The following is a 20,288-nucleotide window of genomic DNA, read 5'->3' as shown; positions in this document are numbered from 1 at the left end:
GACTCAACATACCCCCCAAGGGAAGCTATTGCATGTCCTCATGCAATATATATTACATTACCTCTTTTGATCATTGAGCTTTGGCTTAACTTTGCATGATATCATTTGATAACTTCATATTTTTGCAAAGTGTTTTAATTGAATTGCAACATGGTTGGTTCTTGCGTTACAACCAAATTTTGTTGTTGTTGTTGTTGCATTCTATTTTGATCTTTGAACTTTGCATAATGATATTTTTATGATTGTTGCAAAGTATATCTTTATTGGATTGCATGATGGCTGGTTCTTGTGTGACAACCATAATTTTGTTTGTATCCAATTTATCCTTTAAGCACTTTTTTGAAAAGCCATTGTATGCTCATAATAACAATGTAATAGTTAATATATGCTGGAAGTATGTGGGCTTATGAGTATGATATAGACATGGAAAGATATGAAGATGAATGTATCCCCCCCAACTAATGGTATTGACAATTTTATGAAATGAGGAAGAGAAATGTTTTTCCAACAATTATAATTCTAGCTTTTTATGGAATTCTATGGTCAAAAGTTAGAAAATGACGTACCTTAACTTACCCTTTGGAATGGATGAGATGTATGTGTGGTGGCTGTAAAATTCTGATCATATTCATCTTCAAGTGGATGAACAAGAGGAGTCATGGATAAAGAGATAAGATGACTTTTTATTGCTTCTACTAAAACTTGTTGAATCTGCTCCAAAATGCTGAAAATAATAGTCTTGATGTCTTCAAAACTCATTGGCACAATTCCTACTATGTGAAAAGATGTTCTGATGTCGAACATAGTAGGAAATTGTTGACTTAGTGGCCATTAATGGATGCCACTAGTCAACACGAGAACTCTCACCATTGATGACAATGAGAGTCAAGATGCCCAAACACATCTTGCTAAGTACGAATGATTTTGCCAATGTCAAGTCATCTAGAAGATCTGAAGAACAAGGGACATTAATGTATTCCCATTGTTTGTTAGCAAGAGAACTTGCCATTAAGGCATGCAAGCCTCAAGGTGGTTTTACAGAGAACTTACACTCAAAAGACTATGGACTCAATAATTTGCATTGAAGCAGGGCTTATTTACGAAATGAAAATGACAAGAAATGGAAGATGAAAATGGAAGATGGCAATGGAGAGTAGAAATGGCAATGGGCAAGAAGCATGTGTGTTATAGACATTTTTGGGCACTACAACCCCAATCATTAAATTTCCATAAACCAAGGGCTCCTAAGTCCCTGAAAGTGTTGTTCTAACCCCTAAAAGAACAAGGTCAACAGATTACAGCTTCTCCCAAAAGTTCTCCATGAAAAACTGCTCATAATTGGTCAAAACAGGATCATTTCAGCTACTCCACTAGCCAAGTGCATTGCATCTCACCTAAATACACTGTGTGGGTGCATTTCATTTCAAAAATCCCTTCTATGGGGTGCGATGGGCGAGAAATGACAAATGGCAGTGTCATTCCACGAGGTGGAGAGGAAATGGAAGCTTCCAGAACCTTCTCCTGTGACACTTTCCTCTCTGAATTCGACCAAGGATGAGTAAGAGATCATCAATCTCCAAGTGGAAGCAAGAACTATCAGAGGGAAGACACTAATCAAATCATGAGCTGACTCATCTCCATTACAGATATCTATATATGGATCCCTCATCCCAGAGATCCAGAGGCTGGAATTTTGCATATTGTAAGGAATTGTTGTTGGTTTCTTGAGACAAACATCAGATTGTTGGGTGATCTAAGTTTTGTATGAGGTGAAGAGGGGATTCCTTGCTGAGAGGTTGATGCTGGGTCAGAACAACTGGTTGTAACTCCTGTTGGCTCTTTCTTGTTTATCAATAAAAGCTATTCAAGTTTTCCTCCATGCTCTTGTATCATTGATGTTTGCTGCATTTGTATGGTCAATTTACATCTGATCCTAGATTGTTTATGATTATAGATCCATGTCTTTGTATAGTGCTATGCTACTGTGATCTTACAGGTACTTTGTGAAGCTGGGCGTGCAAGGGAGCAGGTAGTGAAAGACTATCAAAGAAGAGAGGAATCAAATCAGGAGATTAGCGCAAGACAGAGGTTGGTCTTCTTGTTCTTCTCTATTTATAATTCATAAAGGAAAAATGAAAGTAGCTTTTCTCTGTTTGTTTCTAAGGCAACTATCACACCTTAGTGGGATAGAGCAGTTCTATATAGACACTTTTCCCTGTAACAAAATGGCGACCATACAGGGGACGAATTAGTTTGTATGTTTATCATTCTTTGTTGTCTGTTTCATAAAATTACAGGTAGCATTCGAACTGCATTTTCCATAACAAATGCAAAGTAGATAAATTCTACTTCAATCCATCTACTGGATCTGTTTATGATTTAAACAACTGATTCACAAACTATCTGATTGCCCTTGTGATAGCTCTTAGATCCTCCTTAGATCTACCCCTGATTATTGCATCACTGATTACTTTTTGCTCAGCCAAAACCCAAGAACTGAACTGCAAACTGTGACTCGGAACCCAAACAGAATCTCGTTTCTAGCCCAGCGCAGGTAATGTTCAAAGAATCTGAACTTCAGCGCACTTCCCGAGTGGACAAGGTGCGCTGCATTTCAAATTCTCTGTGTTACAGGTGCGCTGATCAGACTAGGCTCTGTGCAATTTTGGTTTCTGTGATTCATTCTTTCCAGTTCTATTCCTGCATTTTGCTGCCTGTGATCAGTATATGTCTGTTTGAAACCCCTTTTCCTTGCTGTTATTCCGCCTCCTTTGTACAAAAGAATTATAGATGTTTTTGTGTGTTTGTTGAGTCATTTTCAATTCTCCTTTGCAAAAGTAGCATAATCGTACTATCGTCCTTTGATTTGAAACTGTCGCAAGTGTCGATTTCAATAGTAGGAAAGAGTTTGATTGTTGTTGATGGTCCGTTATCTTGTTACTATTGTTTTTGGTCTGAATTTGTAATTTTCTAGTGTCAATAACAAGTATTCATTTCAAAATCGTAAGGTGTTGTGATCGTCTCCATTTTTTATTTCGAAAGGAAACTTGTTGATATTTGTCGCTTGAAAAGAAATTCAGATTTGTGCATCAACTTTCTCTCTAACATTCATATACTAAGAAAGTTGAAAAAAAAATACATGCATGTGCATTTGCATATAGACAGCCTGATTGGTTTGATTTAGGAAAGTGCATTTAGAGTGTGCTCTTTGTTCTTTGTGAAAAGATTCCCTCTTTCTTTCCTTAGTAGCTAGGATTTTCATTGCACAAAGAAGATAAAAAGTTTGTTTATCATCTTAGATTGCATTTTAGGAATTACATCTACATCTCGCAGTGAACTTGAAAGGCAAACTTCATAAACAAGATCAACTATAAAAGAAATTCAATGAATCTAACAATGCTTTGGAACTTAACACAAAACATTTAGAAGTCTAGGCTAGAGATGTATTCCAGCGTCGTAAAGCCTGGTAACTATTGTTCTCACTGATGGTTGGGTGATTCCTCCACTTTGAGGCAATAAGTGCCAATACGGACTTGTGCTCCCACGTACCGTCGAGTATATTTTGGGAGACCCCAATAGGCTTAATCCTTTATCCATAGGAAGTCGTGTCTGCTGCCCTATCGATCGCAATGCACTGAACACAACATTCGGGAAGATTGACTGCCGTACCGTAAAAAGTATTATGCAGTTTTGCGATTGGTTTGGTAATCCCTCTACCTAGATTTCCATAGCAGTCCCTTTCGTTCCTTTTCAGACTCCTTAACAGAAAAGGTCCATCTGAGCACTTGTCACTTCAGGCTCATTAAAAATCGAAGGAGACTAGAGTCATCTTTTGTTTTTTCTCGACTCTTAAAAATTGAAAAAACAAGTTGTGTCAAAGCGTCTAAAATTCATTTAATTCAGAAACATACTTCCCCTTTATTTTTAGTTGATCGAGTAATCCATAATTGTGGAAGAAATTCAATTGAAACCCCGTCGTTCGCGGAGGCTTACGAGTCAACCGTCTTTGTCTCCGGAGTCGAAGCTAGTACATACAAAACGAACTCGTTTAACTGGTTCCAAATCTCCTATTAAAGTTAGAACAAGTGTTCCAACAACATCAGAGACTCCGGTTACTCCAAACATTTCTGGAATCCCTGCCTCTACAGAAGAAGTTCAGCAGCCACAAAAGGACAGTAATACTGATCCTAGTTTGACGGTAAACACTTGTGTTACTGAATCGGTTCCATTTATAACCGGTTCGGAGAGTCTTACTCCTCAAACATCTGTCGCTGCCGATTCCATACCTTCTTCGGCACCGGAAATATTCTACGGACCTGACAGTCTCCCCCTTCCACCTGGTCTAATTGCCATAGAAGAGATTGTAGAAGATCCTCCAACTAGTACTCCATCGCAATTTGGAGTCGGGATCACTCTATATCCTTCTTCATCAGAAGTTAGTCTACCGCCAGTAGAAACTCCTGTAGAATCGCTAGGTAATCTTTTGGATAGACTAGAAATGTCTGAACAACCGTCAACATCTAGGGTTGTGTCATCTGACACAGCGACGGTAGAACTCCCTGCTATCACTCCAACAATGTTCGCCGGTATACCATCTGTCCCAACTAGCTCTCAACCTCTAGAAGGAGCCCACTCAAGGGTCGTTTCGACAGTATGGTCTGTTCCTGTTTGTTCATCCGGAATAATATCCGGAAACTCTTATGTTGAGTCTCAGTAAATTGATCCATTTGGAGGTCAATTTGGGCAGTTTGGCCCTCAAGGGCAAACCATTCCCTTGAGTTTTGGATTACCACTGTATGGGGGGCAGTATGCCCTTTCATTATCCCCTCCGGGAGGACAACCATACGGGAGTTCACAACAAAATTTGGGTTATGTTGGAATTACCTCTAATGGTTGGGTATCGATACTACCTCAACAACCAAGAGTTGTATACTCGATGCAACAATGCTTACCTATGTCAAATATACCAACTATGCCAGCTATTGTGACAGTGTCACAAGTTCAAATGCTGCCTGTTGTATGTCAACTTCAGGTTTCTCAGGTTGTAATGCAACAGCCCCTTGACCCTACGACTCAACCACAATCGCCAACTGGTGGAATGACACAGTTTCAGATGGGTACAATTACCCCTCATCTTGGTCAAACTGTTAGTATCGGGCAACAACACATGGCTTCACAACCATGGCTAGTACAATACCAACAATTGCAATTCCAACAACCGCAATTCCAACAAGTATACCAAGGTTTTGAGCAACAAATCTTTGCAAATAGTGGACATCCGTATATTCAAAATGGTCAAAATCAACCATTTTACAATGGTCATGCCCACCAACCTTAACAAAGTTACCAGCATCAAATGCATTATGCCGGTATGCAAAGACCAACCGCTCAGGCAATCCCATCTTATCCTGGGTATGCTTCACCTAACCTGAATCAGCAGTTACCCTTTGTGGCAACCTTAGAGTTACCTGATTTAAATCGGTTAACAAACGATCCAATTGCTTACGCCCCTTGGTGGCCAGCGATTCCGCATAAACTTCCATCAGATATTCCTAAATTTAATGGAAATCCGGGTGAAGATCCATCGAATCATGTGATGACCTTTCATCTGTGGTGTTCATCAAACACCCTAAATGATGATTCGATAAGGCTTCGCCTTTTTCAGAGGACGTTAACTGGTCCAGCAGCAAAATGGTACATCGAATTGCCTAGAGCTTCATTCGACAACTTCAGTACCTTAGCCACAACCTTTTTAACCCATTTTCAATTACCAATAAGGTACGAAATGGGAACGGAACTCCTTACCAACTTCAAATAGACGACGGCCACTCACATATCTGATCATATACATGAGTGGCGATGTCGTCGTAGAATGGTAAAAACGTATGTTTCCGATCAGCTCTTAGCTGAATGGTTTATCAAATCACTACTACCTTCCATCACGGAAGATGTGGCGAAGGGGGGAGTCGTAACAGAAGAGAAAGTTATCGCTCGTGTGCAATATTTGGACTTGATTTACACTCATTCTGGCACGCTCTACGATAAAATACCTAATGCCCCTAAACCGGAATTCTCAATTCCTCCTCCTAAATCAAATAATGACTCTCATGCCGGCGATGGTGTGATTGGCACAACAGACACGAAATCGACAAAGGCTACATCCAAAAAGACCCGTAAGATTTCAGGTCAAAATGCAAAAGATGAACTTCTTGCCTCGGAAGTAAATGCCGTATCGACAAATAAACGCAAAGAAACCAAACAACCAGGGGGAAAGGAGAAAGGTAAAGGGAAGAAGAAGAAACAGGAAGAATCATCACCTGAAAAATCTTCTGCAAACCCTCCTGGAGATAGGAAACCAAAAAATCCATGCTTTATATGCGATGAGGATCGTTGGACTACAAATTGTCCACACAGAGATGAGCTTAAAAAATTCTTCAAGAATTCAAAAACCTCCACAATGTTAACTAATCCATTTCCAAATCCAGGAACAAATCTGGTTGAAAGCGGAAATGCTTCCCCGTCTCAAGTGCTAATGTTGTCGGTTTCAAAACAGCAAAATGATGCTTTGATATCGACGAGGAACATAGATTATGGGAATCCACAGCTGTCGAACAACAAGGATAAAGATCAACCTAGTAGTTTGACAACAACTTCGACAGAAGTTGCACTACCCATCATTCTTGAATTGACAATAAAACCACCAAAGGGAGTAGTACACAAGTCGACGTTTAATCCCCGCGGTAGAGTGGCACAACATTATAATATAGTGGAAGATTTGGCCCAATCGCCATCCGCTATGTCGACTCTTGAAGTACTACAAAATTGCCCATCCCAAAAGCAGGCTTTATTATCAGCCATTGGTGGGATAGACCCAAAAGATTCCAATCTTGTATCCTTCGATCACAAAGGATACGATCCTCAATTACCAGCTCAACTAGCTTTCGTTGTTCAAGTGAAAGCCCTCAACAAAACTGTTCATCGAACAATTATTGATGAGGGGGCATCTACATGCATTATGTCGATGAGTTGCTGGAAAACTTTAAGATCTCTGACCTTGTCGCGATCTTCGACGACATTAAAAGCATTCAACGGAATAACATATACCCCATATGGTATTTTAAGTAACTTGAAGGCTTAACTAGGAGGGAAAACAGTAGAAATAGATGTTGAAGTAATCGATGGAAATCTCGATTACAACATCCTACTAGGAAGACCATGGATATATGCTATGGTTGCCGTTGTATCGACCTATTTTAGGAAGATTGCATTTCCCTTCCAAGGAGGGATTACAATCATCGATCAACAAAACTTCCTCCCCAATGGTTCTCAAGTTACAGGAAGCATTCCTATGATCCATGGAAGCCCCCATTCACTTCAAAATATCAAAGTAGGCCTACTAAAAGACCCCGTATTAATGGGAACTTTTTCCCTTCCACCTCCAATCAATTTGGCAGAAGTAGCATCGGTAGGAACCTGCAATATGATATCTTCTAAAAAGATCTCAGAAAATGATATCAACATGGATCATGCAATGGTTTTTCCCCCAAGCCCAATGGAAATATTGTAGCAATCAATGTTCCTAGCCTAGATGGCAAACCCAAATCAATTCTCATCAAGCGTTTGGATAGATAGGTCTAAAGAATATGGTACCCCTTCAGATCCTTGGTCGCGACTTCATGTCACCGACGAAGGAATTGTCCAATCAATGGTAATTGAAGGGGCACCATGGAATGATTCCCACCATCGTTCCCTTCTTCCGGATTGTGGAGAAGATACTCCTGATGACCTTTATCATCCTTCAATTTTTGATTTTCTATCAAATACTATAAACACGGTGGACTCCAAGCGAAACTTGTCAAACATTGAAGAGACTATCGCCATAAATATCTCGACCAAAACAGATGTTGTAGAGAATATTTATGTTGGCAAATGTTGTTCTCCTTCAGAACTGGAAATATATGACGCTCTTTTTCGCGAATTCAGAGATGTCTTTGCTTGGTCATATATTGAAATGTCAGGCATTGACTCGAGTATCATTGAACACGAAATTAAGATGTATCCAGATGTCAAACCAGTACAAAAACAGCTATGACAGGTGCACCCCAAGAAAGCCGCTGCCATTAAGGCAGAAGTTGAGAAACTTCTCCATGACTGGTTTCATTTACCCGGTTCCTCTAACTGATTGGGTATCAAATATTGTCCCTGTTATGAAAAAACAAGGAACAATTAGAGTGTGCGTTGATTATAGGGATGTAAATCAAGCCTGTCCAAAAGACAACTACCATACACCCTTCATCGACCAGATAATTGATGAATGCGCCGGATGCGAAATCTTTTCATTCGTGGATGGATTCTCCGGGTATAATCAAATAAATATCTGCCCACAGGACCAGTCAAAGACTGCATTCATTTTTCCATGGGGCACATTCGCATATCGAAAATTACCCTTTGGTTTAAAGAATGCAGGGGTGACGTTTCAGAGGGCAATGAATTATGCCTTCCATGACATCAAAAACATCTTTCAACCATACCTCGACGACCTTCTGGCTCATTCGCGAAAGCGGACTGATCACCCGCAGCATTTAAGAGCGATATTTCTACATTGCCGACACTACAAGATACGACTCAATCCACACAAATGTGTATTTTGTGTTAGTTCTGGTCGTTTACTTGGCTTTGTAGTCTCAACGGACGGGATTCATCTCGACCCATGTAAGGTTCAGGCAATCATAAATTTTCCTCCACCTTCGAATTTGCTTCAGATTCAAAAACTCCAAGGGAAAGCAAACTTTCTAATGAGGTTCATTCCAAATTACACCGAACTTGCTAAAGGTTATATGCGTCTTTTGAAAAAGGGAGTACCCTTTGTCTGGGATCAGGTTGTACAAGCTTCCTTTGATGCTTTAAGAGAATCCCTAATGAAAGCATCATTAATGTATGCTCCTGATTATCAAAAGGACTTTAAATTGTATCTGGCTGCAGCAGATACAACCATCGCAATGGTTTTAGTTCAAAAAGACAACGGAATTGAACATCCTATATATTATTTAAGTAAGAAATTAAATGATACAGAAAGCAAATATTCTTATGTTGAAAAGCTAGCACTCGCAGCTGTTCAAGCGATACAAATATTTCGACACTATGTCCTCTTGCGAAAAACTACTATACTACCATTCGGATTGCAACCCCATGACTTATATATTGTCGCAACAGTTGCTGGGGGGAAAATATTCAAAATGGATAGCAATTCTACAAGAGTTTGATCTGGAATTTGTAAAATCCAAATCAAAGAAAGCTCTAGTTTTCGCAGAACTATTATGCGATCTCCCATCGTCGTCCAATGATGAAACATCCAATGAAACAATCGTGGATGAAAGTTTGTTTCTGATATCTTCAAGCAATCAGTGGTATGGGGATATAATCATTTATCTCCAAACCCAAAAGTATAGGCCAAATAACTCTTGCTCCAAACAAAAACATATTCGATACCAAGCAAAAGACTACATGATTGTTGGTGATACACTTTACCGTCACGGTATCGATACAGTTCTGAGAAGGTGCCTCACCCATGAGGAGGCCGAAAAAGTCCTAAATGATTGCCATTAGGGCGCGTGTGGGGGGCATCAATCCGGTTATGCTACAGCGCAAAAAATCTTACGAGCAGGATACTTCTGGCCAACAATGTTCAAAGATTGCATAACCGCAGTCAGAAGTTGCCATGCTTGTCAAATTTTCGATAGCAAAACCTGAAGACCACCCACACCTCTGCAGCCAATAGTTTCTGTTGGGCCATTCGCCAAATGGGGCATCAATTTCATGACATGTAACCCCACCTCGACTGGGGGGCATGGGTATATCATAGTCGCAGTTGACTATTTTACCAAATGGGGCGAGGCAATGCCTACATTAGATAATACTGGTGAAAGAGCTGCCCTCTTCTTTTTCAATCATGTAGTCGCCAGATTCAGCATACCACAAGCTATAGTCACAGATCATGGATCGAATTTTCGCAATCACATGATGGTTGAATTAGCTGCCAAACTAGGGTTGTCTCACGACAACTCTACTCCATATTACCCGCAAGCCAACAGACAAGTTGAAGCAATCAACAAGGTCCTGAAACGCATGCTACAAAGGATGATTGGAGTTCGCAAAAGAAGATGGCACCTAATCCTGTACTCAGCTTTGTGGGCTTACTGAACATCGGTAAGGAATGCAACCGGGTTTACACCTTTCCAACTAGTATACGGCCTGGAAGCAGTCTTACCAATCCAGTGCGAAATCTCGTCCCTCAAACTCGCAATTGATCTCCTCCCCGGAACTTCAGAAGAAGAAGCTCGTTTCGTGGAACTAATCCAATTAGATGAAACCCGTCATGATGCCGATTTGGCTAACAAAGCCCATAAGAAACGAGTCAAAGCACAGTTCGACAAAAATGTCAAACCCCGTGTCTTCTCAGAAGGTGACTTGGTCTTGCTTTATGACCAAGAATCCGGTAAATTGGGAGCAGGTAAATTTAAGTCTTTATGAATGGGCCCCTATATTATTAAGCGGGTGTTAACAAAAGGAGCCTACGAGTTAATGGATTATGATGGAATTCCACTGGCGCAACCTCGTAACGGGTTGTACCTCAAGCGTTACTATGCGTAATGGTAACCTGTATGCTTTTGTTATGTTTTTGTTTTCGCTAAAGTGTTTATTTTGGTCAAGTAATCCACTTTTTACATTTGTTGCAGATGTCAAACCTATTGGAGTCATGTGTTGGATATGCCAACGGAGCGAGTCGTAGTTCGTGGAACCTATCTTCTGCGGCCTGGGCCATTTTTGATCCAAGCAGCGAGTTAGTAAGTTTTAGAGGGGTATGTATCAGTCGATCAACAAATAACATCGCTGAATATAGCGCGTTGATAGAACTTCTCTCTGATGCCATCACACATGGTATACGCCGACTGATTGTCAGGCTAGACTCACAACTCGTCATACTACAACTCACTGGTGTCTATTCTGTCCGAAATCCAGCTATTTATCGCATGTTCCTAAGGGTTACGATTTTGGAAAGACAATTTGATTTTATTCAATATCAACATATTTCCAGAAACTTAAACACATTAACTGACTCATTGGAAAATTATGTGTTAGATAGACATTTGCAACATTTATAAAAAGAAACATACCATCAATGTTTGCATTTGGATCATGTAACTTAACAAAAATAAAACTCCGAAAATAAAAAATATATATAACTATTAATGGTTTACACATAATGTTCTGTAACGAAGACAAAATTGGTCAAATGACCAAAAAACTCAAAATGCTAGGGGGCACCCTAGTCTAATGATGCTCGTGATAGCAAGTCACAGCCTGTGCGATCATGCGTAAGAGACGAGTGCATCGTCTGGGCACACCAGTAGTATGCCACTGTAACCTCAAAGGTAGCTCGTCAGTCCTCACATCTGGAATACCAAGAGTGAGGCCCTCAACCTGCTCCTGTAATGCTGTAAGAGTCTCGACCACATCGAGGTCACAAAGGATAGCCCTTCCAACAGCCTCTCCTGCTGGGGTGGCAGCTGGCACTCTCATGCGTGCTACTGGCCGAAAAGGACCAAAATCTGCATGTACACATGAGTTTGATTAAAGTCTTGATATAACAAAGCACAAGGACATTATAAATGAAAAACGATAAACAGGAATATGGTCAAAGAATTTACCAATGGCGCCCCACTATTCGCCATCCGGCAGTACTAAATCTGGATCACCCCGGAAGTCCATGCCAGCATATGGATACTCGGAATAAACCATTTCCTGACGATCGAACCACCTGAAGAAGGTATCAGAAAATGAAATCTGAGACTGACCAGCGTGCCTAGACATATGGTCAACCCATCTCTGCATACATGGTTCAGTAGGTGAAGGTAAATCGAGTGCAATATACTGCGACTGCATCAGTGGTATCTTTTCCAAGGTAAAGGCAGTCAAAATAGAACAATACCCAAAGTTCTTCAACCTCCCGCTCTTTACCTTGGACAACTGTTCTTTCATCCCAAGAAGTACCACGTTGCACCAGTTGAACAACTTCGGTTGGAGGCATTCCAAGGCAGACTGCATATAAGATCAGTTGGCTACATGAAGAGCCGCACCACCAGCCATCCTACCAAAGGTAAACAGAATAGTCCTGAGGGACCTGTCAGTGACATCACGGATGATGATATTGCTGTATTTACTCGGCTGAGATCCCTCTCTACAATACCAGTGAACATAATCTCTCACAAATTCACCTCCTAGGGCCGAACCTGATAAAGAGATGGGGGCACCCCGCCTCGACAAGCCAGTCAAGAAATAGATGTCTACTACAGTCAAGGGGATAGATTTGCCCCTGATATGGAACACCTAGTTGGTAGGATCCCAAGCATCGAGAAAATACTGCAGTAAGTTGATATGTTGTCTCATGCTAGAAATGCGGAAAAACTTCAGCAAGCCACAGTTCTGCAGTGCGTTTACTGTAACCGGATCATGTAGGGCAAGCATGTCCTCTTCTTCATGCTCACATTCTCGCCATGTAATGGTCATCTTGCTCCAAAGATCTCTGAAAAACAAACAAGAGAAGAGTTAGATCCTGATTTTGGTAAGAAACAGGCAAAATTGCCATAAAAAACTATGCATAAAATTCCTTCTATGCGCCCATCGCACCTATAGCAGTGCTCTGGGTGCGTTGCATGTTAGATGGCCATTAGACATGCCAACATCCAATGCACCTTTCGATACAAAGAGGGTGCGCTGAAGGCAGAACGAGTTTTTCAAACCCTAGAGGCTCAGAAAAACCAGGAATCAAGCTCAGAGTGTAAAATGGAAAACATGAAATGAAAGAGCTCAGGCTTAGCTCCTACCTAGTCCAGACGGCGCCAAGAATCATCCACAAAATCTCCCAAAATCAGCTGACGAAAATCAAAGGGGGAAAAGCACCTCCAAAGCTCCAACAAACCAAAGTTCAAATGAAATGGTAAAAGGAGAGGTAAAAACACTTTTCAATTACTTTTTACGTAGTTCAAAGTAAAATATTGGTGTTCTAACTCGTTTTTCAAACCTATATTGTTCATTTCTAACTAGTTTGATGAAGCAATTGAAAATACAGTACAATCTTTTAAAGAACAAAGCTACTTATGGTAAAATAAAAAAGAGACCATTTCACCGAGCAGTTTTAGCACATAGTTCAAGCTCGTTAAAAAATAAACATAAGACATGAGCAAATGTTTCCCCCGCGTTTAAGCTCATTAAAAAATGAACTATTCACCGGTAAATAAACATCGTGAATATAGTACTTTAGCCATTAAAGCCTTGGTCGTGTTTGCACCATCACCTCCACTTTTGCATTGGCCGATCATTACCTCCATTTGATTGTTTACCCATTTTGAGGAACAGTTGCGAAGAGTGATTTCACTAGCCATCCTTGTAACACTGCCGTGATTGGAAAATTCTAAACCTTACCTGGAATCAGTTGCTATCCATTTTATCACTCATTCCTCAAAAGACGAGTCTCCTTTAAGCTCTTTTCAACTGACTCGTAAAATATGAAAAGATTGTCGAGCCATTGGCCTCTCCAGCTCGTTAAAGGGATCGGAAGTGCTATCTCTCCTCTAAATTTTAATCTTTTTGGACCTGAGAGATTATTACACAAAAATATCAAGCGTTTGTTTTGTTCGGCTCATTAAAAGTATCGAAATTTCATCCCTTCTGTATTGTTTTATACTTTTTCAGACTTAAGGGATTAGATGACGAAAAAGGAATTTTGGAGTTACCTTTACGTTCCTTTTCAGACTCTCTAAAATTGAAAAGGACCAAGTTATCTTTGTTGTTAAACTCGTTAAAAGTTTAATAGCGACAAACTTGTCTATAGACGAGAACGAGTTTCACTATCGCTAGGCTCATTAAAACACAGCGATGGGTTTGCCCGAAGGGAAAATTATAGAGCAAGCATATGTTATCCTCCTCAAGCTTGACAAAAATAAAGAGGTACTGGTCAGCAATGACTGGGGAAAATTGCGAAGAAAACTTGAGGAAACTTTGTTGGTAGCAAGTTGCTCTTGAACATGGCACTTCCACTCCGCGTCCGAGTCAGGTTGGGTTGTTTCATTCACCGGTCACATCACCATGGTCCCATCATACCATCCAAATATGGGGTTAATTCTACCAATCCATCACATCAGTGTCACCGATATGTTCAAGAGAAGTCATTCAGAGAATTCACTTGTGTCTCACCCACTACCATACATTTATACTCCATTCTTTCATGACCGCCACCCTGAACCTTATATCACCAGATTTTTTTCACCTCCATTAAAATCATTTTCTCCATTCCATGTCATTGATGTGGGATTCATTAAGGCCGTCCTGTGACGGATCGCTTCTTGTCGACATCAGCTCATTATCCAAGAAGTTGATCTAGGAACACCCCATTCAGTACTTTGAAGCTTACATGCCTCAATGGCAAGTTTCTCACTTTCGGTGACAGGTTTACATCAATGGCCTTCGACCGAAAGATTTTGCATGGTGTTCGACGCCAAGTCCTTTATTCACACCACGTGAATCGTACTACAGTACCTTGAGGGTCATTATCATTATCGGTGATTCCTCTCGTGCCTGTTAACATCTTACATCATTGGCTGGTAATCAGGCGATGTCTTTCCATGTTCGACTCCAGAACAACTTTCACATGGATCGACTTGTACTTCGAGTGAAGATCGAACGAGATTGAAGACCCCGGATCTAGTTTCATCCATCCAGGCTGCGATATATATTCATGGAAATAAAGACATCAAATGTACATCATTTCTACACAGATAATCATCCAATCAAAAATATGATGGCTCTATCAGAATCATCAGTCTACACTCAGACGATTATCTGTCCTGTGTACATGAAAATGAATTTATAAAGCTAAGCATGGGAATGCCTGCCTCAGCTAGATCATGAAAATATTATGAAGATAATGTATTGTATTGTATCTTATTACAGGTCTCCTCCCAGCTTGAAAGAACTTTAGATCCTCATAATAAAGCATTTCACCTGACATCAAAAGATTAACGACCTCATGCTTTAGGGGGCAACTGTTATAGACATTTTTGGGCACTACAATCCCAAGCATGAAATGCCCAGAAACCAAGGGCTCCTAAGTCCCTGAAAGTCTTGTTCTAACCCCTAAAAGAACAAGGTCAACAGATTACAGCTTCTCCCAGAAGTTCTCCATGAAAAACTGCTCATAATTGGTCAAAACAAGATCATTTCAGCTGCTCCACTGGCCAAGTGCATTGCATCTCACCTAAATACACTGTGTGGGTGTGTTGCATTTCAAAAAGCCCTTCTATGGGGTGCGATGGGCAAGAAATGACAAATCGCAGTGTCATTCCGCAAGGTGGAGAGGCAATGGAAGCTTCCAGAATCTTCTCCTGTGACACTTGCCTCTCTGAATTCGACCAAGGATGAGTAAGAGATCATCAATCTCCAAGTGGAAGCAAGAACTATCAAAGGGAATAAACTAATCAAATCATGAGCTGACTCATCTCCATTATAGATATCTATATATGGATCCCTCATCCCAGAGATCTAGAGGCTGGAATTTTGCATATTGTAAGGAATTGTTGTTGGTTTCTTGAGACAAACATCAGATTGTTGGGTGGTCTAAGCTTTGTATGAGGTGAAGAGGGGCTTCCTTGCTGAGAGGTTGATGCTGGGTTAGAACAACTGGTTTTAACTCCTCTTGGCTCCTTCTTGTTTATCAATAAAAGCTATTCAAGTTTTCCTCCATGCTCTTGTATCATTAATGTTTGCTGCATTTGTATGGTCAATTTACATATGATCCTAGATTGTTTATGATTATAGATCCATGTCTTTGTATAGTGCTATGATACTGTGATCTTACAGGTACTTTGTGAAGCTGGGCATGCAAGGGAGCAGGTAGCGAAAGACTATCAAAGAAGAGAGGAATCAAATTAGGAGATTAGCGCAAGGCAGAGGTTGGTCTTCTTGTTCTTCTCTATTTATAATTCACAAAGGAAAAATGAAAGTAGCTTTTCTCTGTTTGTTTCTAAGGCAGCTGTCACACCTTAGTGGGATAGAGTAGTTCTATATGGACACTTTTCCCTGTAACAATGTGAATGAGCCTCTTGCTTTTATTTGTGGGTTATGAATGGAGAAAAGGAGATGGAAAGTGTATGTGAATGTAAATGGAAAATATGGAGTGAAATGAGGTGAATGGTTTATTATGAAGTATGGATGTGATGGAGACAACAGTATCTAAAAGCTTTTTTTCAAGTGTTTGGATCTGATTTTGCATCAGCATATTTCCTCTTTGTTGTTGATCATCCTCTTATGAAACAAATTGGTCTCTTAGAGAGACACCATTCTCTTATAGTCATTTGTCCTTCCTCCTGGAACTTGCAAAAAAACTAATACTTCTTCTGCAATGGAATGTAAGATTATCAAAGGAGAGAGGTGATCAATCTCTCTAGTTATGATATTTGCACACAAAACTAAGAATTTGTATTAATGAAAAATGTTCTCAAAGAAAAAATCAAAAAAATTTATACCTGCTTTAGAATTGGTGCCCCGAGTTGAATATTGCTTCTTTTCAGCAATTTATTTCATTATTTACCATTTCAAACTCTAATGATGGATTTCTCACTATGTAGATCTTATTGAGACCTTTCCAACAATACTTGAATCATCAAAATCTGATTTTGTATGATAAAGTTAGGCTAATTTGAACAATGAGGTTTTTCAGCTGCGAAATTGGACTTTAGCTGCGGAATTTCAACGGTTTTTGTAGCTAAAAATCTTGAATAAAAAAGTTAGCCATCAGTCCAAAATTAATCAATACCTTCATAAAAGTGAGCAAATAACTTATTCATGTCATTGTTTCAAAATTATTATTATTATTTTATTTTATTTTATTTTTACATGCGGCGACTTAGTGATAACACACAACTTGACTTCCCTTTGACCAGTGTCTTTTTCGTCGACTTGGATCAAATGAATAGAACACCATCCATGTACTAACATTTTGCCAACTACCCATGTGGCTCTTTTTGTCTGTTGACACCTATAACCTATAGAAGTAATAAAATCGTTGCGGAATTGCTAATTAACTGTGGAATCAGGCTGCATTCCGCAGCTAAAAGACAGCCAACCATTAGTTTTACACATATTTGGATACGTGTCTCGTGCGTAGATGTTTATCTCTTCCGCACTTTCCTATGGAGTTTCTACAACCTTAAAAGTAAGTGATTCATCTTTAAAACGAAGATTTTTAGTTGAAACAAAACCAACCAAAATGATATTGATCCCTTCTCTAACTAAAAATGCTAGTGTTACTGCACAATAATCCCCAAGCTTTCCACACAAACAACAGATAAAGTTCGATAAATAATCAAGGATACTAAGGTCATGCTTGGTAATAACATTCCACCTTCTCCTAATAAATTCCAGGTTTGATATTAATGGCAACAGGGTGCATATTATTCACTGGAACTGCATTGACAGCAGCCTAGACCATAGTGAAGTCTCCTTGACCTTCGTTCTTAGATACTATGATCACACGGGGATTGCCAGAGTTCACAAGAATCCCCTTCAGTTTTTGAGATGAACTTATCTTCAATTTCATGTAATTCCCTGCCCAATTACTGCTATGTCCCACATGGCATTCAGATATGGTGCTGATACAGTGGGCAGGTTCAGTAAAAAGAACACTTTCAGTGTTGTAAGACATAATGTGATAATGAGTAATCCTCCGCAGCTCGTCATGGATACATTCGCAAGCAAAAGGTACATTCAGGGATGAAGGGATTCTCAGAACTTTGGAAACACGGAGGCCCTAGCAAGCACGACACTCCTCTCTGGTAGTTCCAGGCAACCAATGTAATTAGTGGCAATTTTGGGTTTAACTCACATGAAATATACATGGACAGAATGTGAGTGAGTTTTCAAATGGCCTCTACATTGAATTCCAAGAAGCTCCATGCCACGTCGATTGGTTGGTTGTGTATCCAATTAAGATTGTTGTTAACAGGTGTTATGTCTATTATCAAAGAGTCGTATCCAATTAGCACTGTTGTTAATAGGTGTTACGTCTATCAGCAAAGAGCCGTATCCAATTAGAATTGCTATTAATTGGGAAATGGCAGAGCAGGTGTTAGACAGGTGGAAAAAAGGCAGAAGATGTATAGTTAATTATCAGTATGCCATTGATTTCAAATCGGAAGCAGCCGAATTTAATTAACTGTCAGTTTATTAATTGAAATTCCGTTTTTTTTTACGCGGCAAGAAAAAATGCGCTCCAAAGAACCGAGGATATCTCCCAAACCGCCACGAATTTCTAAAAATTGTTTCTGGGTTATCTAATTGACCCAACTAAAAAAAAACCCATGTTTTATTTTTCCCAAATTTGTCTTTGTTTGGCCAAATCGTGCATTTGAAGTTTGATGTTTTTCTCTGTTTACGTTTTTCTGAGTTAATGTTTTTACTGTTCTGCATTTTATGAATTTGTTGCATTCGGCCTTCTGGATTTCATTTGCTATGTAATTTATTTAGTTGTGCTTGTCACTAATGGTGGTCCACCTTCACGGAGCGAGAGTGAACGGTCCACAAATTGATTATGCTGACGGTCCAAAAAAAAACGAATGCACAGAGATAAAAGAACAGTACACAAATCTTATTGCGTATTGAGGAGAAGACGGATGGTTGTAATTTCAGGCATGTCAGAATTGCTCCGAGCTGGAAAATTGGCCATGGATAAAGGACAAGCATAGGGATGTAATGAGTCATATGTTAAGCAACTCTCGGACTATATTATTTCATCCCTTGCTGAAGCATTACATAAGGAACCGAAAACAAAGATCCTTACAAATATGTTAAGCTCACTAAATGAATGCATTCAGATTTCAGGTTTGTTGCTTGAGCCTGGGCAGATTTGATGAATTCAAGCAGGTTATTACAGCTAGCATGAGAAGAAAACGAGAGCGCACTGAGAGATCAAGGTCTGAGGATTTTGATGCTGAGAAGGTTTAAAAATTTCTGCCACACAAATTGGACGCTGCACACATTATTTTGAAAGCCACACAAGAGTTTTTTTTTTTTTTTCAATTAGAAAACACAATAGTCATATGCAATTCGATCTGTTGAATTTGCACAATGTTCTTGCAGGTTCGTTTTAAGGCCAAAGCTTGAACAGGAATGCAGATTTTCAGCGAAAACTAGGAATGGAGATAGCCATATAAGCTGGTTTTTTTTTTTCGATATGAGCTGGGTGACTAGGATAGGATCCATGTCAGGACAATTCTGGAGATGCCCATGTGGTCGGTTTCTTCATTGGATTCCTGTAACTTGCTAAACTTTGAAATCAGCGGCAGAATTTGCAACTAGCTGTGGAATCAGGCTACATTCCATAGCTAAGTTTCAAAACCCTATTAAAATAGGATACAGTGTTTTGAGGACCACTACAAACCATAACCAGTCAATCTTGGATAGTTGAACCTATCAAAGTAGTTGGGTTTCATTAGTTTTATTTTTATTTTTATTTTTATTTTTATTTTTATTTTTATTTTTTGAATCAATTGAAATGATGAAGTTTATTTTGTCTCCCTTTTTTTTTCTTGTTTTTTTTTAATTTTTTATTTTTAACATAACAATTCTTTTTCTGATCCTCCAGATCACACAAAGTGCGGGAGGAGAGCATACTCAAGAATTATTAATTTTTTTTACATAACAATACTTTTTCTGATCCTCTAGATCACACAAAGTGCAGGAGGAGAGCATACTCAAGAATTATTAAATTTTTTTAGATGTAAGAAATAAGGACTCCTAATTACACTTCCCCAGCAACGGTGCCAAAATGTCTAGTCAATTTATCTACATAAATTATCAATCCAGGTATCGTAAACTAATGAAATGTGGTGCACCATATGTGCTTAGTTAACATTTTTCTTACTTCGTTGTTTTATAGATTTTATTTTGTTTTGGGGTTTTGTTTTTGTTGATCTCCTAAAGTGTCTAATGCAAATCGAAATCCTATTCTAAGGTCTTAAGAATACTTTTAAAGGTCAAGTATGGATGTAGATTTCAAGACAAGGTTTATGTCCCTAATGGTAACTTCCAAAACTTAGCACTTCAAAAGATCTCAAAACATGTTATTGATGGAACTAGTACTTAAACAAAAGTGTAAATATGTAGCTACTTCAATCAAACAAAAGATGAAATACTGATCATGAAATCATTGTCTCTCTTGCTTGTCTAAATACGGA

This window comes from Pinus tabuliformis, chromosome 5_1 (assembly GCF_031772625.1).
Source record: "Pinus tabuliformis cultivar Carrire ecotype Pingquan chromosome 5_1, CPIR1, whole genome shotgun sequence".
In the NCBI taxonomy this organism is placed as follows: domain Eukaryota; kingdom Viridiplantae; phylum Streptophyta; class Pinopsida; order Pinales; family Pinaceae; genus Pinus; species Pinus tabuliformis.
This window is presented reverse-complemented; position numbering follows the sequence as displayed.